Raw genomic sequence first — 22506 nt, 5'->3', positions numbered from 1 at the left:
TTGACAATTCCTTTTATTAATTTAGTTTACCTTTATTAAGTTAATTATTTTTGTTTCTAAATCTAATGTTACTCTTCTGTGGATTACGCATTTTAGCACGTCCAAATACTTTTTGTTACAAACGTTTTTTGTGAATCACCCTCATTGTATTCTGCCTTATGGATAAGACATTTAGAAGCATTTTTATTAAAATACAGTCAGATTACATTTTAGTTTTAAAGGCAACTGTATGGACCACATCCCTACATTTAAGAAGTCACACTTTGTAAGCACAACACCTACTCATGATCCTGAAATGATTCCTTTTTTCTAGATAAGCCTTCTACTCCAACGTCCCATTTCAACCTTGTTTTAGACAGTTACAAAGTACTTTGTTTTATTTCTGCTCAGTTGCCTTCTCACCACTTTCTCATCCTCCCCTCAAGACTACTTTCTCAGGTCTCGTGAGAAAGACGATGATATGAGCAGGTTAGAAAATTTTGTAAAGAACCAGCTATCATGGGTCATTAACTAAAAGAGATGAGCATATGAGATATTGAATATTTACTGTTTAAACAAAAGCATCCACTCCTCCCAAATGCTCTTCCATCCAAAATACAAATATCAACTATCCCTTCCATCAAGGTCTGCAAGCAGGCTTCCAGAAATATCCATGCCTTCCCACAGCCATCAACTCCAATTCCTATCTCCATTTTTGCTTCGACTCCTTACCAGAATCTGGTGGGGAGGTGGCTGTGGTGTGCAACGCTACTTTTAAGCAACTTATGCTGGTTCAAACACTTTGATAGCATCACCTTGGGCGAATTACTTAAAATAGGTCACATCTCAACCTTCAAATGACTTTCGCTGAATTCCTATCAAGACCTGATAACGGTTCTCAAGCTGAACTATTCTTCGTTTTCTGTTAGCTTAACGTTTGTGCCCTCACAGATATGGGTAGTAGATGTGGTAATTAGGCCAGGCGAAATGCTTTATTATATAAGAGTCTCCTTGCATAATTCTGGGTTATAGAGATTTGTATATATATTTTTTTTGGACTAGTTCCACTTCGGTCAAGTAATTTTCTCCTTCAAGATATGCTCGAGTAGAAATGTGTCTAGGAATTGAGGAGCATTTCCTGCTCAAACGAGTCTCCCAGCAGCATCTTGCATACCTTTTTTACGTGAGCTATGTCCTGAGTTGAAGGGTTAGTGAAGAATGAAGATACTGGCCAAGTGCCATTTTAAGAATAGGAGTAACTGCATATGTTTGGGGAAATTTGCATGCATTAAGCATGTTTTAATTTTGCCCACTCCTAGTGGTAATTATGACCTACAAGTCTGCCTTTTTGCTTTTGGAACCAGTTAGGACACGGACGGCCAGCTTCTCTGCAGCATTAGTTCGAATGGCCAAGTCACTAAACAAGGGCAGCCTCTCCCTGGAAGTATTTGAAGACCGACCCAGGATCATGGCATTTCAGGCCAGCTAGGCTGGGTACAGTGCTACAGTCTTTAGGAGGCTGTTAAACTCCACCTGGACTATTTGCATAGTTAACCCTCTCCAGCTTTGCAACAATACACTAGTTGGATTTCTTGCAGGAAGTGAGGTAAGCTCGCCATGGGGATAAAGATTAATTCCCTTAGATGCTTCTTTACTACAGTGGCATGCACTGAGTTATGCCATGTTGGAGGCATTTGATTATTGCACATACCGTCGATGGAAAAGCCTTATAGCGCTATTGCAGATTTGGGTGCCTTCAAAGTATGTGTCGGAGTATTCCGTTGCAGACCACAGTGCGATGCTGGTGAAGACGGTGGCAGTATCGGCGACATGCCATCTCAGCACAGTTATTAAGTCCTGGTTACTTACTTTGGGTGAGGGGGAAATATGGTCATAACCGAGTTGGGGTTTGCGAGGATAGAGTGTTCCAGAAGTCTGGTGCAAATGGAGAGGATTCCAAGTGGTGAAAAGAGTAAGGGAGGAGATCTTTAAATGGTACAGCACGTTGACACCAGTTCTTGCAAAAATTACAATGAAACCAGTTAGTCAAGGAGAACCTAGAGCTGGTACCAGGTCTAACACTATATAGGACAACAACTTCCACATATGATATATTTGTAACTTAGGGCCTTATTTAGACATGATACTCCATTAGAACATGGTGGATATTCGGTCTGCCATATTACAAGCACCATAGGTTAAAATCAACTTTTAATATGGCGGACGGAATAGGTTTGTGACTAGGCATCCAGTCTACCCAACTCTAAATGAGGCGCTTATTTCTTCACATACAATGTGCATCCAGCCTCAACTCCTGATTACCAACTGTACATATGCAAACAACTTCACATCACACACTGTACATTTGCAATTAACTCCCCACCAAGCACTTTAAATCTGGCATCAACTTTGCCTCACATGGCTATATGACAGAACATCGAAGACAAAAACATTGTGGAACCAAAATATCGAGAAGTGCATATAGATAAGCATAGATTTACTATTCTAAACTCCACATCTGTGTACCTTGAATGAGAATATATATATATATATATATATATATATATATATATATATATATATATATAATATAATATATCTTGTTGTACCGGAACATATATGCAATAGTGCATCATGTATTATGCTTCTGGCTTTATCTTCCCCTCAAGATACTGTACTTAGGACACAGTCTTCTCACATGCTGTACCTCTGTAAGAAGGTCTGACCTGTACTGTGCATCTGGCACAAACACGCTCCTCCAATACTGAACATCTGGAACTACTTAGCCCACACCTACCCCACCCTGCTCACTCCTGAGATCTAGCTCCATCATATCGACCTCTGCTTCATTACTTAAATAGAGAAAACTGCATTTTTGTGGCAAGCAACAGTCACATGCAAATCACTTATCTTATCTTGAATACTTTGAAATTTGCAGGACTTTCTATCTCCAAATGTCATAATTTGCCCCGCCTCCATGCTGTGCAAGAACAGTAAAAGCTCTTGCTCCCAGTACAGATAAAATGCATGCGCTTTGGCACCAGCCCTAATTGACTCATCACCAGAAAGGGCTCCACAGTGCAGTGAGTCACATAACTCCCATTTCCCTTGCACTGCGAACTGGAGCCGATTGGCGTCTGCATCAGAAGGATACAAGGAGTGCCTTGGAATCCAGAGACTCGCGCGTGCAGTAGGAACCAAGTTTAGGGGCGGTGCAAATCTGCAGGAATGTAAAAATCTGGAGAAATATTTAAACCGTTTGTTTAAAACAAAAATGTTATAAAGTAGAATTCATTTTCCATAAATCACCCCCAAAATGAGAAAAGGAGCTCTGACTGCACTCAATATTAATTTTCAATAATCCTAAATATTATGAAAATAAGCAATTTCAAATATGGACGGAATCACTGTTCCGCTCGCGCACCAATTTGTTAAAATTTATGAGTGCTGAGTCGCGGTTGCCTGAACACATACTTCACATTTATTTATTCTAACTCATCATCAATTAAACACAAACGCATGAAGGATTCGAAAGATAAATTAAAGTAATACAAGTAGAAAAAAAGAAGAAAAAAAACGCAATGGCCTAAAGCTGCATGTATTTACAAAAACAAATAAGGAAAAAAAAATCAAAACAAAGTGCAACACACACATCCTAGTACGGTATTGCGCAAAACGTACAGATAGTGTAATAAAATGTCATCCAAAAAGACCCATTAGGTTTAACATGCTTTTCTCAATAAATATATCCGCTCTACTGCCCCTATCATTTTCTTTAGAATAATTTCATACAAGGCAATTATCAGGGTTATAGTCCCAAAAATAAAAATATTTACAATTATAGTTGGGAAAATACAAACCCCGCTAAGTAGGCCTAACCGGGATTATGGCAGTGTATATAGTCCACCCCATTGGTTACTAAAAAGGGGGTAACCAAAACCCTTGACTGGTATGGTTATTGGTCAAATTCATTGTAACAAAATACCAGTCTAAAGCCTTTAACATAGTGCTAGAACATTCCACCCTCAAAGGCTTTTGGCTTCAACATATGCTTTTCACAATAGTTAACTAACCCCTTGCGCGCTAGCGGTTTTCCCGCTGTGTGCTGGGTTTTTCGAAAACCTGCGTTACATGACGAGCTGAGCTCGTCATCAGCATCGAAGGGGTTAAATTCTTCTCTCTTATCCATTTGTTGCAACATAATAAGCAGATCAGACTTTTGGCATCCGACATAACTTAGGCCAATGAACCAATCAGGCATATATCCTTAGAATTGGCTTCTCACCTTAAAAAACTCAGGCCGGATAGAATGAACAAAAGCTTTCCCATGAGGCACACAGTTATAAAACTATGAACTTGCAAAAAAATAACATTAGGCAAAACAATATACAACCCCTTCCAAGCTGGCCCTAAAAGGACAGTCATAGTACAACCCCCCCCCCCCCCCCCCCCCGGGGTGTGTCTGAGAGGGTCGCCTATAGTATACCGTGGAATTCCAAGCGATAAAATATCAGTCTAGGTCCATTTAATAATAAACTCCCAAAGGCCTATTGCCTTTAAAATACGTTTTCAACATAAATGAGTCACGGCTACTGCCTTTGGTATACCTTTCATATTACCAGAAAAAACTTTATCCTTGGCCTGTTATAAAACACAATTACATGGGCTCGAAAATATGAAATGTCAATACAAATGAGCACAGTGCAAACTGCTTTACTCCCAGGGTCTGTCAGAGGAGGTGGCCAGCGGCAAAAATGTTGCCTACTACAGGAATGTGTGATATTCCATGCAAAAAACCCTTCTGGAGGGTTCTAGCAAAGTATAGGATCCCACTTTTAAGGTCCTTTAACATTTACTTTGAAAAGCATACAAGGCCTCGCTCCAACATTTCATAATAAACAGATCAGACTGGAACTTTGGTTTTTCACCATAAGCAGTTCAGACCTACTGTACTGAGCGTACGCCATCCCACAGTGCAAAAAAAGAACAAAGCAAACACCATCTTCCCAACCAAAACTTGTAGCGAAAAAGAACAGGTGTCTGCGCCTAAATCTCCCTTAACCCCCACTCAGTACAGCTTCCGAAAGCTCTATTTCTGCCGATCACATAAGGTACAGCAACAGCTGCCCTGCACAGCCAGACTCAATGAAAGAGTCCCTACGTCAGCGGAGCTGCTCGTCAACGTGAACAGCTGTCAGTTCAGTTCAGCTCCACCTCACTGGCCCGGTCATTCGCCCACCCTCTCGAATATTTCTACACGTTTTCCCTCTGCCTAGAAGTTCAGGCAGCAATGCAATCAATGCCTGTGGATGAGGGTCATATCGAGAATTGTAGGAACCCGTGGATAATTTGCAAAATGCCCAAAATCTGCAGTCATCTAAGAAGTCTGCCGTCTCCAGCGACACCCGTTGTCCAAGTTTTTTGGGCTCGTGCTGGCCTTCCTTTCATAAACACACTGCTGCTGACTGGCACGAGCTGTGCCTGCTCCCAACAGGGGTCCCACGTTGACGAGGACCGTATTCCACTATTAAAATGCGCCTCTTTGCCATTAGGAAACAGAAATACAAACTGAATGCGTGTGTGTAACCCACTGAAGAGCCCAGAACAAACTGGTGGGTTCCCCCATTATCACCCGCCTCACCAAGGAATTCCTGATACTGGTATATCCAGGTTGGCAGGGATTCTGGGAAACAACAACAAGTGAATGGGCATTTTTGCATTGCTAAGAAGTGATTGTGGTTTGTGCACCATTCATACACGTTTTTGCCAGGCGGGCCTGCGTGTAACCACCTCCTGGTTTCTGGAATCTGAAGGAAGCAATGGGAAGGAACGTGTATTTTGAAAGTACTAACTGCAATCAAAATAGTTTACATTGCACATATTCCCACTTAATTTGCACGCTCCGTCACACATGCATGTATGAGTATGCACCATTGCACATATTTACAATTACAATTGCAGTTGTTAACTTGCAGCCCCCAGACGTGCGTCATTGTAATGCTATTCTATGCCCCTGGGGTGTGGTTGACAATGCACACATTCTTCCTCGCTTGGCGGCTCGTGCTGCCTCTGAGCCCCGGGGTCACAGGGTCAGATTCCACTGCCTCCTCTCTGTTGCGTTAGCTTACTCTGAAATCACTTTCAAAGCGCTTGGACCGCATCGCACATTGTAACTGGGGTGAGGTGCTCAGGACGCCTTAGAGCACGAGCTGCCGAAGATCAAGGGCTTGTCTGCGGGGAAGCAGGGAGGTGACCAGGCACGAGAGACACTCCATGACGTCATTCTTAGACAGCTCGCCGGGGGGGGGGGGGGTACTTCCCACACTCGAGCCTGGGCGGTAAGTGGGAGGGCCGCGTGTGCCGGTCTGTGTACACGGTGCAGTTGGGACACGTTACTTTGCCTGACGTAAACAAAACTTTCAGCTCTAAGTTGTTGGGCTGCGGTCAACTGGAGGGGGTAGCCCGCCCGCCGCGGCAAGCAGGCCTGTCAACACCTGTCCCCAGGAAAGACACTTCACCACTACACCAGGCCTTTTCTTCAGTTCAGATATTGCACTCATCCTAAAACCACCCATAGTGCAAGAGGCGTGCAGACAGGTGATATATACAATGCCGCTCTTAGTACAAAGGTTCCTTGGGGGGGGGGGGGGAGGAAATGAATCAGACAAGCACTTGCATAAATAGCTTCCTTTTTTGTACAGTAAAAAGTTATTGGTGTTCAGTTAGTGACGCTTAGATGACATACTTAGCAGAAGCCTCAAGAGCTGCCCATAACCCTCAGAATGTCAAGGATTATATAGAACAACAAAAGTCCAACTAGGTATAAAAAAGAAAATATTTACCCAGTTCATAGATACTGATCATTCCCATCTAATGACCAGCACATTTTCTTGTCTCAAGGAATGTCAGTGTCATGCTCATAGGTCTTACCAATGATTATTTTATCATGGCCCTGATAGCGTCGTCTTTTCAAATCTGCTCCTGGACAGGACGGGCTATTCTTTAGTTGTTCTAGGCAACAACGCAAAAGAGTCATTCTTTAAAAAGATCAATACAGAGTAGTACTTATCTACAGTTGCCAATTGTATGGAACCGGGTACCTGTTGTGCCCCCCCCACTCCCTAATTTTTCACTGGTTTTATTATAAAACTGACTGTAGTGTGCTGGGCCCCTGCCAACCAGGTTCCCAGTACCAGTGTTCTTTCCCTAAAAGTGTTCCACAGTTGGCAAAACTTCAGCAACCCTTGCAAGTCCCTAGTAAATGTCACCCCTGGTATCTGGGGCATTGAGACTAAAGGGGTGCTGCAGCACAAATTCTGCCATCCTAGGTACCTATCACCAAGATCACGTAAACTGCCATGAAATGCAAAGACGCCACGGCACACATCCCTGTGCGCCATGCCTTAAGACTCCGCATGCAGTAAAGTTAAGACACCCCTACTGTAGGCCTAACAGCCCTAAGGCATAGTGCAAAGTAGTGTTATAGCAGGACTTGTTAGGCAGAACTGATCGTTTATAAAGTCAGATGGCGATGTTCAGAGCGCTTCCTCTGGGATCGCGACTGCTTTAGTATTTTTTTCGGTTTTCTGAAAAGTGACTAATGAAGAAATGAGAACACATTTTTCGGACCTCTATAGAATCTATACCTTCTTTAACACAGCAGAGGCAATTTTGATTTGCCTTTCCTCTATACTGTAGGCCACTGCCGCACTTCATGGCCTTCAGCACGCAAGAACCTATACAGGAATTAACACCTTCAGCGCGGCGCAGATTCCTGCGCTGTGCTGAACGTTCTAATGAGCCAACGGGTTCATGACAGAACGGTTCAGTCATGAGCACAGGCCAACCGACGCCCATGACGGAACCGTTCCGTCAATAGCATCGAAGGGGTTAAACAGCATGAAGAACAAAAATATATTATTTACAAAGCTTATGAGATCACGCAGAATACATGCCAAATAACCTACATAACCTGTACATGACTATCACACAATAGAAAGAAAAAAATAAAATGTGGAAAAGCAGAGGTCTAAGATGTCCATAATGGGGATTTCCTACAAATATTCCTTTTTTATTACTAGACAAGCTTCTAGAGACCTTACCCTGCCACCCTACAGCATTCAACCCCATCCCTTTCTTTTTTTAAGCATTCCAAGTCCTCATAAAGGGCAAAACTTATGTTAGACTATCCTGGGTACAGCTTAATGGGAGACACCATATTTAGGGCTGGACTTCCTGAGGAAAATGAAAAAAGGCACTTCTTGAAAGCGGATATCTGCGTCTCCCAATTAAATTAAATGTAATATTGGGGAGATGGAACCTTTTCCTTCCTTTAAACAAGTAGGATTTCAAAGGTTAGCCCTGCCCTCTTGATGACCTCTAAAGTCTAAAAAACATAAGGCCTGGGGAGGCCCCTGTGTAAGGGAAAGGAGAGTTAGGACTCCAGGATAAATAAATAAAATAACCTTTGTATCTGGTGCTCCCCTGGGTGATTTCCTGTTACGCAGAGGTAACAACGTACGACTAACAGTGGGAAGGCAAATAAACAGAGGAAGTAAAAGCCCAAAATGGAAATTAAAAATAATTACAAAAATAAACCATGGTAATCAATGTAAAAGAAACTGCTGTGGAAAACAGCATCCGAAATGTAATTTTGCCTACCACGTATATTAAAAAAAATAATAAAAAAAAGAATTAATAGAAGAAAAGCATCCATTAGATGCAGTATTAGAGGAAGTTCTCTGGGTAAACAGGAAATCTATATTTTTCTAAAATGGAAATGTGTACTAAGTAGCACCAGACAGACTTCCTTCTTGCAGTACAGGGTGATAAACAGCCTTCTCACACCGAGAACGTTGACCAGTTTCCTTCTTCGTTTGAGTTCACGAGGCATGCATTGTATTTTTTCCACAGTGAGATAATTGTGCGTTTTGGGAATTTATTAAAAAAACAAAAAAAAAACAAAACACATCCGGCTTGACGAGAAAATGACTTACAAAATGACGCAGAGCAATTGTGCTTATTTCTCAATATAATGTATGGATTGCGACAGCACTTCTTTCGCCCTGCATTAGGGAAGAGAACACCGTCACAAACAGCACAGATATAGCAGAGTAGAAGTCCAATCCTCCCTCACACAAAGACAACAAGTACAGCATACACAGTATCTATCCGCACACATTCAGCACAGATGCAGCACAAGGAATACGGCCATTAGCCCGACTTCGTGGGTAACACTGCATTCTGGGATTTGTAGTCTTACATTTCCCACTATACAAAATACACAAACGTAATTTATTAGCAGGCAGTGTGAAAAATTACGAGGGACAACTGCAACTAGACGCACCCTACTGTTCCTCGATTAAGGTCAATAGCATCACACCTTACAAGTAAGGCACATCACAAACTGCAACAGTGGATAAAAGTGGGCAATATGCTCTCATACACACGGCACAGGCACAACACTGGCAGAAAGGATCCTCAAAATGCACAACTTCATTCTTCAATCCTCGCTCACAAAGGGCCCCATCAGGAGTTGCTCGTAATATCCGATGGGGTTGGGGACAGGAGTTACTGGGTTCATTGAAATAAGCAATGCTGTGCACTAGCGGGCCCACAGTTTTAACCGTAAATTCTGACTGCTCAAAGTAGTCGAAGATTCAGCCAAAAATGAGGAATTACTTTGGGAAATTGGATGCAATATATCTGATTCCGCCATTAATTTCCAATTTCTTAGCGAAGCCTCATGGTCAAACTCGTAATGGTGTGGTTCTTCAGACCTCCACAGTTCTTACATAGACCAGTAACAGGACTCCTTAGCGGGCCACTCATGATGTTAGGTTATATGTATTTGTAAAGCGCACCATCATTCGAGACGGTCTCCTGATGCTGAGCAGTGGTGTATGCCTAGCCTTGCCTATCATAGGTTGGGAAGAAAGAAAGAAAATTAATTCTAATTTGGATTGGGAGGCAGATCCACGCTTTAGGAGCGATGTAGGAGAACGACGATTCTCGTGATCTGGTTTGGTTTACGCGTGAGATTTGTGAGTAGGAGGCCTGTGGATAAGTCTGACTGATTGGTGGAAGGGGATACAACTGTTCAAGTAGGTGGGGCCTCAATTGCATAGTGACCTGAATGGGTGTGTCTGAGAAGTTTGAAAAGAGCACGTTTGTGTGTCGGGAGCCAGTGGGGCTCCCGAGGTGTGGTGTGATCGGAGTCCTGTGTGAGACATGGAGGACAAGTCTGGCTGCTGAGTTCTTGATGATTTGTAGTCTTCTAGTGTGCTGCTTGGTGATCCCGGTATTCTGTAGGTCAACTCGCTGGTGACTAGAGCCTGATTGACAATTTTTTCTAGCATTGCATGGGAGCCATCTGAATAGCTTCATCAGCATCTTCAGTGCCTGGAGGCAGGTTACAGTGAAGGTGTGGACATGTGCAGTTGTGATCAGTTTGTGGTCGATGATTATTTAGAGGTTCATGGCATAGGTGTGGGTCCGAGTTCCACAAGACAACAGCTGGAGTCTCATAGTGAGGTGTTCTTGCAGAAGATCACTGCTTCCGTCTCGTTGGCTTTGAGCTTGAGACAGTTTGCTTTCATCCAGTTAGCGACTTCCATCAGAGGCGGTGAACTGGTTTCTGTGTTGGGGGTCTTGTCCGAGAGGGAGAGTACGAGTTGCATGTCATTAGCGTAGGAGAGGATGTGGAGGACTTCTGTACAGATGATGCAGGCCAGAGGGATCATGTATGCTTTGAACAGGCTGTGGCTCAGTAATGGACCTTGAGGCCCTCTGCATACGAGTTTGTGGGCTGAGGAGTTGAGTGCCAGGCTGACAGTGTGTGTGGTCTGTCCATGAATAAAGAAGCAGATCCAGCAGAGCAGCTCATGCAGGCGACTGAAGAGGATGGCATGTGAGACCAGGTCAAATCATGCAGAGAGGGATACAAGAATGGGGCCGCCATGTGCCCTCTGTCAAGGAGGACCTTGAAGATGTCTGTGGTGGCAATTAGTGTAGTTTCTGTATCGTGGTTGGCCCTGAACCTGGACTGCTCAGCATAAAGAACATGGGGTTGCTGAAGTGGTCCATCGGGCCTCTATGTTTCACGAAGACCTTTGCCGGGTGATGTGTCTGAAGTCTGAAAGCGTGGCTAGGTTGGCGGATGGCTTCTTGAGCAGGAGTACGACGTGGCAGGTTTCCGGAAAAGTGGCAGAGTTGATGGAGGCACTGAAGATGGGTGTTAGCACATTGCTGATCCATAGGAGTCCTTTGGTGAAGATGTAGTGGGGCAAGGGTCAGATGGATGGATGATCTTTATGGTAACTGTGATTTTGACAGTGGTGTCACCCGGATGGGAAGTTGAGACAGCGACTGGGGGTCTGGTTGAGGGTCAAAGTTGCCATTTATGGAGGTGATTTTGTTACAGAAGAATTCACAATTGCTTTCCTGCACATTTTGTCCTCCAATAGTAGGAGCTCAAACAGAAAGTCATCAAGGATGTCAGCAATACAAATTCTTCTTTCAAGTGTGGAAATTGTAATACGCCCTCTGTTTCCTGTATATCTCCCACAGTCACTATCCCAATGCTTTCCCATTATCTAAACCTGATGAGTCCCCTTCCTGCCCATTTATTTAGTTCATCATGTCACAAAGCTTATGAGTGGAACAATTTTAAGTTTGGATCCTGACTGCAATGCTTCCTCAACAGCTGTCCTTTTCAGGGAATATATGTTCTATACACAGTGCTGATTAGTTACTGCTTAGAACACATCCATTCTGTCCACAAAGACAGGAATTTCGTTATCCTTTGACCAAAGATACAAAGAAGTCCAAAGGTTTACACTCATCATTAAATCAAGTTTTGATATTCATCACTGCGCTGTAGTGGCCTGCGGGATGCCACTCTATTGTAAATAAACTCCATTCTGAAATTGGTATGGAGTTGAAAAATGGTTGTTGGAAGCAAAAGCAGAAGTTGGCCATGTGTTGTTTGCTAAGAGCATTTCCCAGTTTGGAAATTTAAGATTTACTCTTTAAAAAAGTTGTTATTTTTTAAAATGATTTTCCAGATTCAGTAATCATGCAGACCTTGCAGTGGGCTTTCAAGATAGTTAAGTGGCGTGTTGCTAAAAAGCAACACCTTTTCCCCACTACTGTTTGTAGTCAACAGTAGTTGAGAACTCCACTGGGTGAACTCCATATAATAGGGCCACTTTTTAAATGAAAGCAAGCACCACACAATTCATTGTCAGCGTGCGAGAACGCTTTTATGTGTCTCGCATAGTATCTTGTCTTTCCATGATAGGTGGTGGATTAAGTTGAAATATGCAATAAAATTTCGACATTCTGTCTAATTGGAGCTGCTTATGAACAATTTGGGGGTTATAAGATTCTTTCTTTTAAAGACTTTTTACACTCTAGGTTAATGTTAACCATATATGTGAATCCCGCACTACACTTGACTTTGCTTTCAGCACAAACAACAAACCCCAGCTTCCTTTCCCTGCTGGCCCCAGCCATTTCATGCCTGAAATTGGCTTCTTTTTGCCATTAACCTTGTTTGCAAGGAACATATGTTGGGTTAAGAAAAGTATATTTGCGTTTAATGACATTTTGCTGTATTTGGCAGGACAATATTTAAAACTGGATATTATGGTAGGGCACCCCTATACTGCTGCACTCTATAAAAGCATCTTTTGGTGATCATTAAAAAAATGCTCTTTTCTCTGTCACCTTTTGTACAATTCTCCTTTACTTAAGAACGTCTTGATTGGAGATCTATAGCTAACTTGCTTCCTATTATTAATCAAATCCTTCCATTTCCTCTTCTGTCTTGCTCTCATTCGAAAAACGTGATCAAAAATTAGATTTCAATATTCTCAAAAGCAGCCATTTTTAAACTTCAATCCACCAAAATGTCTTTCTGCAGACCACGTTCAACTAGGCTGCCCATCTGCTTTTCTTCCCCTTCAGTGCTTGCTATTGTCTTTATTAAGCCTCTTCGCTGGCTTGACTTTCCTTCTTGACTCAAAGGGTTTGTTGCCTTTGTGATGTCTTTACATGGCTTTGCCATCTTCCTTTATTTCTTATTTAATCCACTTAATACTCCCACCGATTCTTCTGTCAATGTCTTAATTTCTTTCATTCTCCTTATGTTCTGGCTGCACTACCTTCCTTCAGCACCAATCGAGAGGAGCAGCTTCTAGATTCTAAAATATACTGTGGCAATGTGATTTCACTGTGCTAAAAGGACGAACATACTGCATGGTTCTATGAACTATCACACACTGTTTCTAAAAGTTTTGTCAGCCATATGCTGAATAGCGAGATAGCAACCAAGGCATCACTAGTGACATATGACACAGAGCTGCTAATAACCACTTCTAACTACCGAAGCTGGCAAGTAGCAGTGTGACGGGTGAAGTATGGATGTGAAGCCAACACCGACCACATTTAATTTAGGTTTTCCTTTCACATCATTGTTACTTCTAGTAAGGTGTCAAAATATTTACATCTGTGCTAACGTATTTTCCAGTCGCATACCCTCACTGTGCAGTTAGTTTATCTCTAACATGAGGAATTTACAGGCCTTTTAAAGTCGCATATTATCACTTTTATTGTATTTTACATTTATGAGCAAAAAAAACTGTCATATTTAAACACACCAACTTTATTTAAACCAAAATGGATGTGTGTGTATCTTTAAGTCAAATTAAGTACATTACATGTGAAACCTCTGAATCGTAGTATTTGCGAAGACAGCCATACATTGTAAAATATGAAAAATCGATCTTGCACAACAATACAACTTTCTCTCGTGGGTAACATTTTTATACTCAGCATTTCAACAAAATGGTGCCGGGATCATGCATAAGAATCGGATATGAAAATTTTAAAGGAAGTATATTAAACATCATAAATGCAAAATATACATTAAAACTGAAATACGAGTGTTATACTGTAAATTATAAATTGCTTCCAATTGTATTTTATATAGGTTTCATTAGGGTGATCGTAATTTTTCTAGCAAATAAATAGATTTTTTTAGGGTGCTTCAGTTCTCAAAGTAGCACATGCGTTCTTTGCACAAAACTCACAGTGTAATGTCACTGCCTCCAAGGACTTCTGTGTATTTAAAGCAGTGGTCTTCAACGCGCTACGCGAGGGGCGCTTCTACACATTGAGCTATAGCAGGTTTCTAATCTGACATGAAACTGATGCAAATATCTTTCCTGCAGCAAGTTAATAAATGCCTTTTAGTGTGTTTAAAATCGCACTACAGATTTAGTTTTTGATTGCAACCATACTGCATCTTTCATAGATAAGAACTTATCACCCAGGATGCAGGCATTGTGCGGCAAGGGTGATAGTGTGACCGAGATTTCTAAGGAATGAAAATCCCCCTTTGGCCTTCTTCCTCTATATGGTCATGGAACTCCTCGGTGACTTACAATGAATGCCTTTATGATGTATGGCAGGGGCTGCTTAATCTCATATATACATGTGTGTATTTATAAATACTTTGTGGGAGCAGTCTCCTGGTCCCATCCCAAATCTTGCCAGAAAGTTTTAGCGTAGCAGCTGTGTCCACTAGCTTGTGATATCTGGCACCAAGACAATATCAGCAGTTACATCATTTGGGCGGGTTCGACCAAAAGTATTTATCTTAAGGGTGGAGTGAACAGATTCATTAAATAAAATGTTTTAGAAAACCACTCATTCAAGATGTGAATTTACATTTTGTAAAACCAAGAGGCAGGACAAGTCCTCCAGTGCACGGAATGCTTTTGCACACTGCTCACCAATGAGAGAGAATCCTGCCCGCCTGCCCAGGAGTATAATAGGGCAGTTCAAACTTCAAGTCCATCCAGCCCTTAGTCTCTCCGCTGAAAAAGTCCACATGAAAGCCCGATATGCCAGTTTCCATGGTGGTGGTCTTTCTAATGAGCTACTCCTCACTGGGAAATAGTGACTTTGGGCTAGATGTAAAAACATTAGCAATACCGATTTCCTAACTGTGATTAAATTCGAATCGCAATTAGGGAATCGGGTTCCCTAATGTATCAAATGTTTTACTCCAAAATAGTGATTCCTTGTAGGCCGCTATTCAACCTACCTCATGAATATGCGCAACCCATTAGGAATCGGAGCCATCACTGGGATGGTGGCCTGCTTGGGCCAGCAGACCACCAGGTCGGTGATTGCTTTCTAATAAAGCTTTTTTTTTAATGCAGCCTTTTTCCTAAAACGAAAAGGGAAGCGTTAAAAAATAAATAAAAAATAAATGACATTTCAAAGTTTAATTTTTTTCTTTCTAAGAGTAGGCAGTAGTCTGTGGGACCAGTACCTGCTCTTAAAAATATTTTTTTAACAAATGGGTACCACCACTTTTTAAACAGGGGTAACTTATTACTGTTTTGGGACCAGAATTTGGTCGCAAAACAGTACCATACTGATTTGGTATTTGGAAGGGACACCCAAAATCTTCCAAATGCAAATTGTGATTTGGTAGCAAGTTACAGAATCAGACTTAGTATATGTGAAAAAGAATATTCCCAGTTGCAAAAGGCTTGAGTGTGACCGCAAAAATGCTTTGTACAACTTGCCCTTAAAGTACACCATGCGGAAAATGCACTTCTGACTTCCTAGGTTCTTTTCAGATAATAAAATTACAACTAAGTGCGTATTTTCCTTTCCTGTGTAAAAAAAGTTAGTCTGCTCAATTCAGAAAATTAACAAAACACATGAATCAGCCACTTCAAATTAACTTAAAATGAAGCTGTATACAACGTCACAAGCCATGAGACTAGTAAGATGAAATGATCAGTGGCTCCACGGGGTGCCTGATAGTAGGACTGTATGCCCTTGGGCTCCTAGTGACATCACATGCAATGACATTTCAAAAACTTTGATCTGGTAGGTCAGTCACACTGGTTAAAACACAGCAATTTCAAAGCAGTCCAACGGGATAGAGAACAGCAAACCCAGAAGACACCAAAAAACCTAAATTGACAAACTCTGAAAGAACCAGGAACATTTGATGAAAATATTCAGTAATTTGACCTGCTGTATAAGGAAAGTATATTTGAGTTTAGTCTTCTAGTTTAATGCCTTTCTGCAAGCAGCAGCTGCTACTCTGCCTACTTACTATAAGCATGCATGTTTGTGGTTGTGCAATGGAACAGAAACAGCCATCAGTTTACCCAAAAACAGCAAAGGTAGCTTACACAGGACATGCTATGAGCATTCCTGACTCTCTTGGCACCAAATCTCACCTGAAACTTGCTACCTGCTTTTATGTGGTTTCTGCAAACCCCCCTTTAAGGACCACTACACTAAAAATACTGAACAACAGTACATGGTCAACTATAATAAATGTATTAAAGCGAATTATGTAAAAGAGAACATGCATATCGCACCCCTCGAGATAAACTTGCACATAATCCTCTTCATAACTAACTACCACCTCAACAGAAAACAAAACTCTTAATAGTGCACTAACCTCTAACTTTAACCCAATCTTTAGTATACCGTTAGCTTAAGCCTTATCATAAGCCTTTTCTGGATATGAATTCAATATTTAACATTACTCGTCTCATTACCCCAATCTCAACCATAATCACAAAGTGGTTCACCATTTCACCTACCATACAACTTACATTTATTCGAACTTTAATTCTAAACGTATCTGTTCCTCGTTCCCTGACCTTATTACTCACCTGTCCCATCTTAAAATGGTTACAATTTTAACTGGCAGTAACAAAAATGTTTGTTACTGCTGAGAAAATATGGCTACAATCTTAAAGTTTTAGTTGATGAGGATTTCTCCTTTAAATATTCTTCATTACCACAAATTCCTAAGCTGGCCTGCTCTGTACGGAGTACATCAGTGTTTCTATTTGTGGTGCATTTTAACTGCCGTTCAATATAACTACCACTGCATCTAATGTCCATCTTTACAATCTAGACCTTCTCTCCAATTTAGAAATATCATCATTTTTATCTGCTTGTGCTTACTCAGTACATCTCTAGTAGGTATGTACTCCTATCGGCTCACTGAGGTAGACCGGTCTTTGCTTCAGCTTGACCAGAACGTGTCCTGACCCTGGTAAATGCATACATCTGGTCACTCCAGAAGAACATGCGTGTGGTTGGTATTTCCGAGAGTTCTTAAAGGATGTTTGTGTAGGAATGTAACATTCCCAAATACAATCTCCATTTTTAGAAACTCATCTTAGTTGCAGCGTTCTTTTGAAATAGCGAGTTTACAAAACCTACTTGAGACAGACATTAGCATTTGGTCACTATGCACAGAAATGCCTAGCAGTTCCCTAAATATATTCGCAAGGAGAGAAGAATTTAACTAGTAGTCTTTATTTCTGATCTTTGTGAAACCCCAGATCCCGCTCAATGGAAGGGGGCATCCCCAATGTTGACTTCTTGCAAAGGTTCATAAAAAATGGATATTCAACTGAAAGGGCATACAAAATGGGACATCAATCAGTGGCAATCAACATAAAAGCGAAGAGACGACTAAGGGGCATAACAAAAGAAAAATACTCATTGAAGACATAACCATAAAATAAAATTCTCACAAAATAGAACACTAGCTGCAGTGGGATTATGAGATTGTATGTCCACTTAAAGGAGGATCGCAAAATGTAACCGCCCACTAAGTAAAACCTTAGAGCTTCACCAACGGAAGGGCATCACAAACTGAAAAATATACCACAGGGGCATCACGGAACGGAAAACCCACTGAAGTGGCCCTAGCAAAATGGAACATTTACCTAGGGGTCCATGGCAAAATGGAACCTCCAGCTAGGAGTCCATGAAAAAATGGAACCTCCAGCTAGGAGTCCATGAAAAAATGGAACCTCCAGCTAGGAGTCCATGAAAAAATGGAATCTCCGCCAAAAAGATTAACCATTGAACATCTAGCAAAGTGGGGGCATCACCAGTCCAACACTCCCCAAAACGGTGCCCCTATTATACTATCAGCTTCAGGACACGGGGGTGTGAAGGGAATGCCTAAACAACAAGGACCAGGGCACGAGTCGGGGTACCACGCGGGTGGACGGCATCCCCCCACTTATTTTCCAGGGTTTTCCAGGGTGGACGCCGTCCACCCTGCTCAATCAAAACGCCGTCCCGCTCCAGACTTTCCTTCGTCCCCGGCCTCGCCTGCTGCCTGCCCGCCTCCTGCCTTCCTGCAATCACATGCTGCTAGAAGCGCAAGAGCAGCCCCACCCCGCCCATTGTCACTTTGTATGGGGCTGATTGCCACATACAGAATGTCAATGGGCCAGTTTGGGGTGTTACAGCATGTGGTGAGCCGCTTCCTGCGGGTAGCGCCGCCGGCAACATTAACAGCTGGTCAAGGGCATTCCCAAAAATCTCACCAGAAGTATGCTGCTTGCCACAGGGTCAGGAGTCTCTCTCTCTCTCTTCTTTTGGCATATGTTGAAAGCTAACACGATGTGCAACATTTGAAAATGAACGGAGGGTGTAATGTGTTTCAAATAAAAGTTCGATTATTTTAAGACTGTTTTTTCACACAGTATTGTCTAAAATAAAAAAAATCTGAGCAGCGAACGCTCTTGCAGGGCTGTTAATCGGTGAGTCGAGTTCCCAAGAGGTATGTTAGTCCCTTCCCTCCAGCCTGCTTGCTCAAATCAGAGGCGAACTCCCCGCAACTGGCTGTGCATAAAAGGCAAGAACCACCCGCTTAATTACTGGAAAGGCGAGGAAGCATGCACCACTCCACTGTAACTTTTGGGATTCATAGCCCTTGCACAAGAATCCACAGACACCCCGGAAATGTTTCTTTTGTGACTTCTTTTTTAAACATGTTTGTGCACTTCTGTATATTCAACACAATATTCACCATAATATGATGCAATCGTTTTTCAGTGAACGAGTGTAAAAGGGTTGGGTTCCCTAATCTCATGCTGCTGTATTAGCCTTCCATCTTCCCTAGATCGATAACATTATGATAATTAATTTGTCTAACAATACATATCAGGTATGACACCTGACAAATGTACATTTCTTATTGTCTTACAGGCTGGATGGCTGAAAGGGTAAATGGTTGGATGGATGAGTGAATGGATGGGTGGGTGGAAGAGTGGATGGATGAGTGAAAGGATGCTTGGGTGAAATGGTACACGGTTGGATGGATGAGTGAGTGAATGGATGGATGAAGGGATGGATGACTGAAAGGATGGATGGAAAGATAGACGATGGATAGGTTTTCAAATAGTTGAAAAGGTTTGGATATGGATGGGCACACAGATGGAAGGACAGAATGAATGTTGAAAGACTGCATGATGGATAAAAGAATTAATAGATGACAATGTACATTTGGAATGGTGGATATCAGGGGTTTGATGGAAGGATGAATGGTTAGATCATTGGACAAGAGAGCTCTTCTGGGGATGGTTGTGATCAGTGGCGTCACAAGGGGGGTGCGGGAGGTGCGGGCCGCACCGGGTGTCACCTGCAGAGGGCTGACACCAAAATGAACTCCTCGCTATTTATTTACTGTTCATGTAACACCGTCCGTATTGTCCCATGCTGTTTATAGTGCAGGGAAATGGACGGATGCCAGAATCTTCCTTTTCCCAGTTCTGCGAGGGCAGCGGCTTTGTCGGGAGGGGCTTGAGTATAAAATGAGCTCCGCCCTTGGCCTTCTGCTCGCTATTCTTTTTGCTCGGAGATGCGATCTTGGTCGTGTTCATGTTCCGAGTGCATGTGGGCGTTTGGGGAACACCACATTCAGTGAACACAAAGTCAAGATTGGCCCAATCTCTAATGGTAAGAACTTTCAGAGTTTCGTAAAAAGTCACTTTTGCAGTTAATTTTGGGAACCTTTTGAATCATCCGTGTATATATGTTGCGAGGCTTGTCCTGCATTATTGCAGATGTTAATATGAGAAGCACTGAAAAGACCATTTGATTTCTTTGGACAGCGCTATGATGGGCCAAACGCAGGTAGGTCACAGAGTGTGCAGGATGGCAGGAGGAACGAAAAAAGGCCTCACCCTGTTTGCCACGCCTGCCCTAGACAATGGAGGTTCAGTTGAATCATACAAAAGTATTAAAAAAAGGCTCCGATACTCAGCACATCGAAGCGGGGTAGGCGCAAATTTGCGTGCACAAATTCAAAGCGTATTTCATGAGTTTATTTCAGTCACTTTGAGAAGAGCCAAAAACTGGGAAAAACCATGGCGGGGGAGAAGGTGACGAAGAAAGGGTTAAAAGAGCAGCAGGCAGGGGAGGGAGGTGCAGGCGAAGGGGGTGGATGGTGCAAGCAGAGAAGGAGATGATGCAGGCTGAGAGGGAGACGGTGCAGCCAGAGGGAGAGATGGTGCAGGCAGGGGATGAGATGGTGCAGGCATGGGATGAGATGGTGCAGGCAGGGGGTGAGACAGTGCAGGCAGAGGGGAGACGGAGCAGGCAGAGGGCAGAGATGTTGCAGGCAGAGGGGAGATGGTGCAGGCAGAGGGGAGATGGTGCGGACAGAGGGAGAGATGGTGCAGACAGAGGGAGAGATGGTGCAGGCAGAGTGGAAATGGTGCAGGCAGAGGGAGAGATGGTGCAGGCAGAGGGAGAGATGGTGCAGGCATGGGATGAGATGGTGCAGGCATGGGATGAGATGGTGCAGGCAGGGGGTGAGACGGTGCAGGCGGAGGGGAGACGGAACAGGCAGAGGGCAGATGTTGCAGGCAGAGGGCAGATGTTGCAGGCAGAGGGGAGATGGTGCAGGCAGAGGGGAGATGGTGCAGGCAGAGGGGAGATGGTGTGGACAGAGGGAGAGATGGTGCAGACAGAGGGAGAGATGGTGCAGGCAGAGTGGAAATGGTGCAGGCAGAGGGAGAGATGGTGCAGGCAGAGGGAGAGATGGTGCAGGCAGAGGAAGAGCTGGTGCAGGCAGAGGGAGAGCTGGTGCAGGCAGAGGGAGAGCTGGTGCAGGCAGAGGGAGAGCTGGTGCAGGCAGAGGGAGAGCTGGTGCAGGCAGAGGGAGAGCTGGTGCAGGCAGAGGGAGAGCTGGTGCAGGCAGAGGGAGAGCTGGTGCAGGCGGAGTGGGAGGGGGAGATGGTGCAGGCAGAGGGAGAGATGGTGCAGGCAGAGGGAGAGATGGTGCAGGCAGAGGGAGAGATGGTGCAGGCAGAGGGGAGATGGTGCGGACAGAGGGAGAGATGGTGCAGACAGAGGGAGAGATGGTGCAGACAGAGGGAGAGATGGTGCAGACAGAGGGAGAGATGGTGCAGACAGAGGGAGAGATGGTGCAGGCAGAGTGGAAATGGTGCAGGCAGAGTGGAAATGGTGCAGGTAGAGTGGAAATGGTGCAGGCAGAGGGAGAGATGGTGCAGGCAGAGGGAGAGATGGTGCAGGCAGAGGGAGAGATGGTGCAGGCAGAGGGAGAGCTGGTGCAGGCAGAGGGAGAGCTGGTGCAGGCAGAGGGAGAGCTGGTGCAGGCAGAGGGAGAGCTGGTGCAGGCAGAGGGAGAGCTGGTGCAGGCGGAGTGGGAGGGGGAGATGGTGCAGGCAGATGGAGAGATGGTGCAGGCAGAGGGAGAGATGGTGCAGGCAGAGGGAGAGATGGTGCAGGCGGAGGGAGAGATGGTGCAGGCGGAGGCAGAGATGGTGCGGACAGAGGGAGAGATGGGAGCCATCCTATTCAACAGATCTCCCTGCCTTGCATTTGTCCTGCTCACACCTGTCATGATGTCACTTCCTGTTGTGATGTCACTTCCTGTTGTGATGTCACTTTCGTGATGTCACTTCCTGCCGTGATGTCACTTCCTGTCGTGATGTCACTTCCTGTGACCACGCCTAACTTGGAGAGTCCCCCCACTTCTTTTTTTAGGACTTGTGCCCTGACAAGGACCCTAACCTGTACCATTGTGAGCTGTGATACAAGAGTCTGTTCTAGCCCATAAGCCTCCCACCCTAGTCATGCCACGCTTCCCGCCTGTGCATCCCTGTCCTCACGTCTCCCAGAGATGCAGGGATGTACATTCCATTCTGGGGCTCCGGCGGGTTATTTCCGGCTAGAGTAAGACATTGTTTTCGTGGACAGATTAGACTCTTCCTCACGATGAATGTGCTCCAAGCTGACCGATTAAAATCAATAAAGTGGCCTTAAAAAGTTTGCTCTAGTGCCTAATTGCCTGAAGTTGAAAATATGGAGCTAAAATGCCAGCTTGAACAATAAAATCCACTTTTTTCCCCCTACACGCGGATGCAAAGATAAAAGCAATGAGTGGATGTGAAACTGCAGTCAGCCTGGATGAACTTCAAACACTGCAGTACTTCAAGCACTATATTTAGGATGGTAAAACATCTGGGAATATAAACTGCTTAATAATTGGATAGTTAACTGCCCATATTAGACAACAGTGCCTGGTAACGTACTCATCAAAATATAGTGACATATTTGCACCTCAATGGCTGACTGTGGCCCATGCATTCTTTCTTCTAGTTCGTGATGCTGGCAAACGAGAGGCTCGAGAGACGGGGTTTCCGG

At 43.7% G+C, this 22506-nt stretch overlaps 1 protein-coding gene across 1 annotated transcript in view; it reads right to left on the bottom strand.

Annotated features, from left to right (window-relative positions):
* The window catches only part of EHD3 (EH domain containing 3), a 183513-nt gene that overhangs the window by 17784 nt on the left and 143223 nt on the right, over positions 1–22506 (bottom strand). The gene's annotated exons all lie outside the window — the stretch shown is intronic.

The sequence above is a fragment of the Lissotriton vulgaris genome, chromosome 6 (genome assembly GCF_964263255.1).
Source record: "Lissotriton vulgaris chromosome 6, aLisVul1.2, whole genome shotgun sequence".
Lineage (NCBI taxonomy): Eukaryota > Metazoa > Chordata > Amphibia > Caudata > Salamandridae > Lissotriton > Lissotriton vulgaris.
Note: the sequence above shows the minus strand (reverse complement) of the source record. Positions and strands in the feature narration are given on the sequence as shown.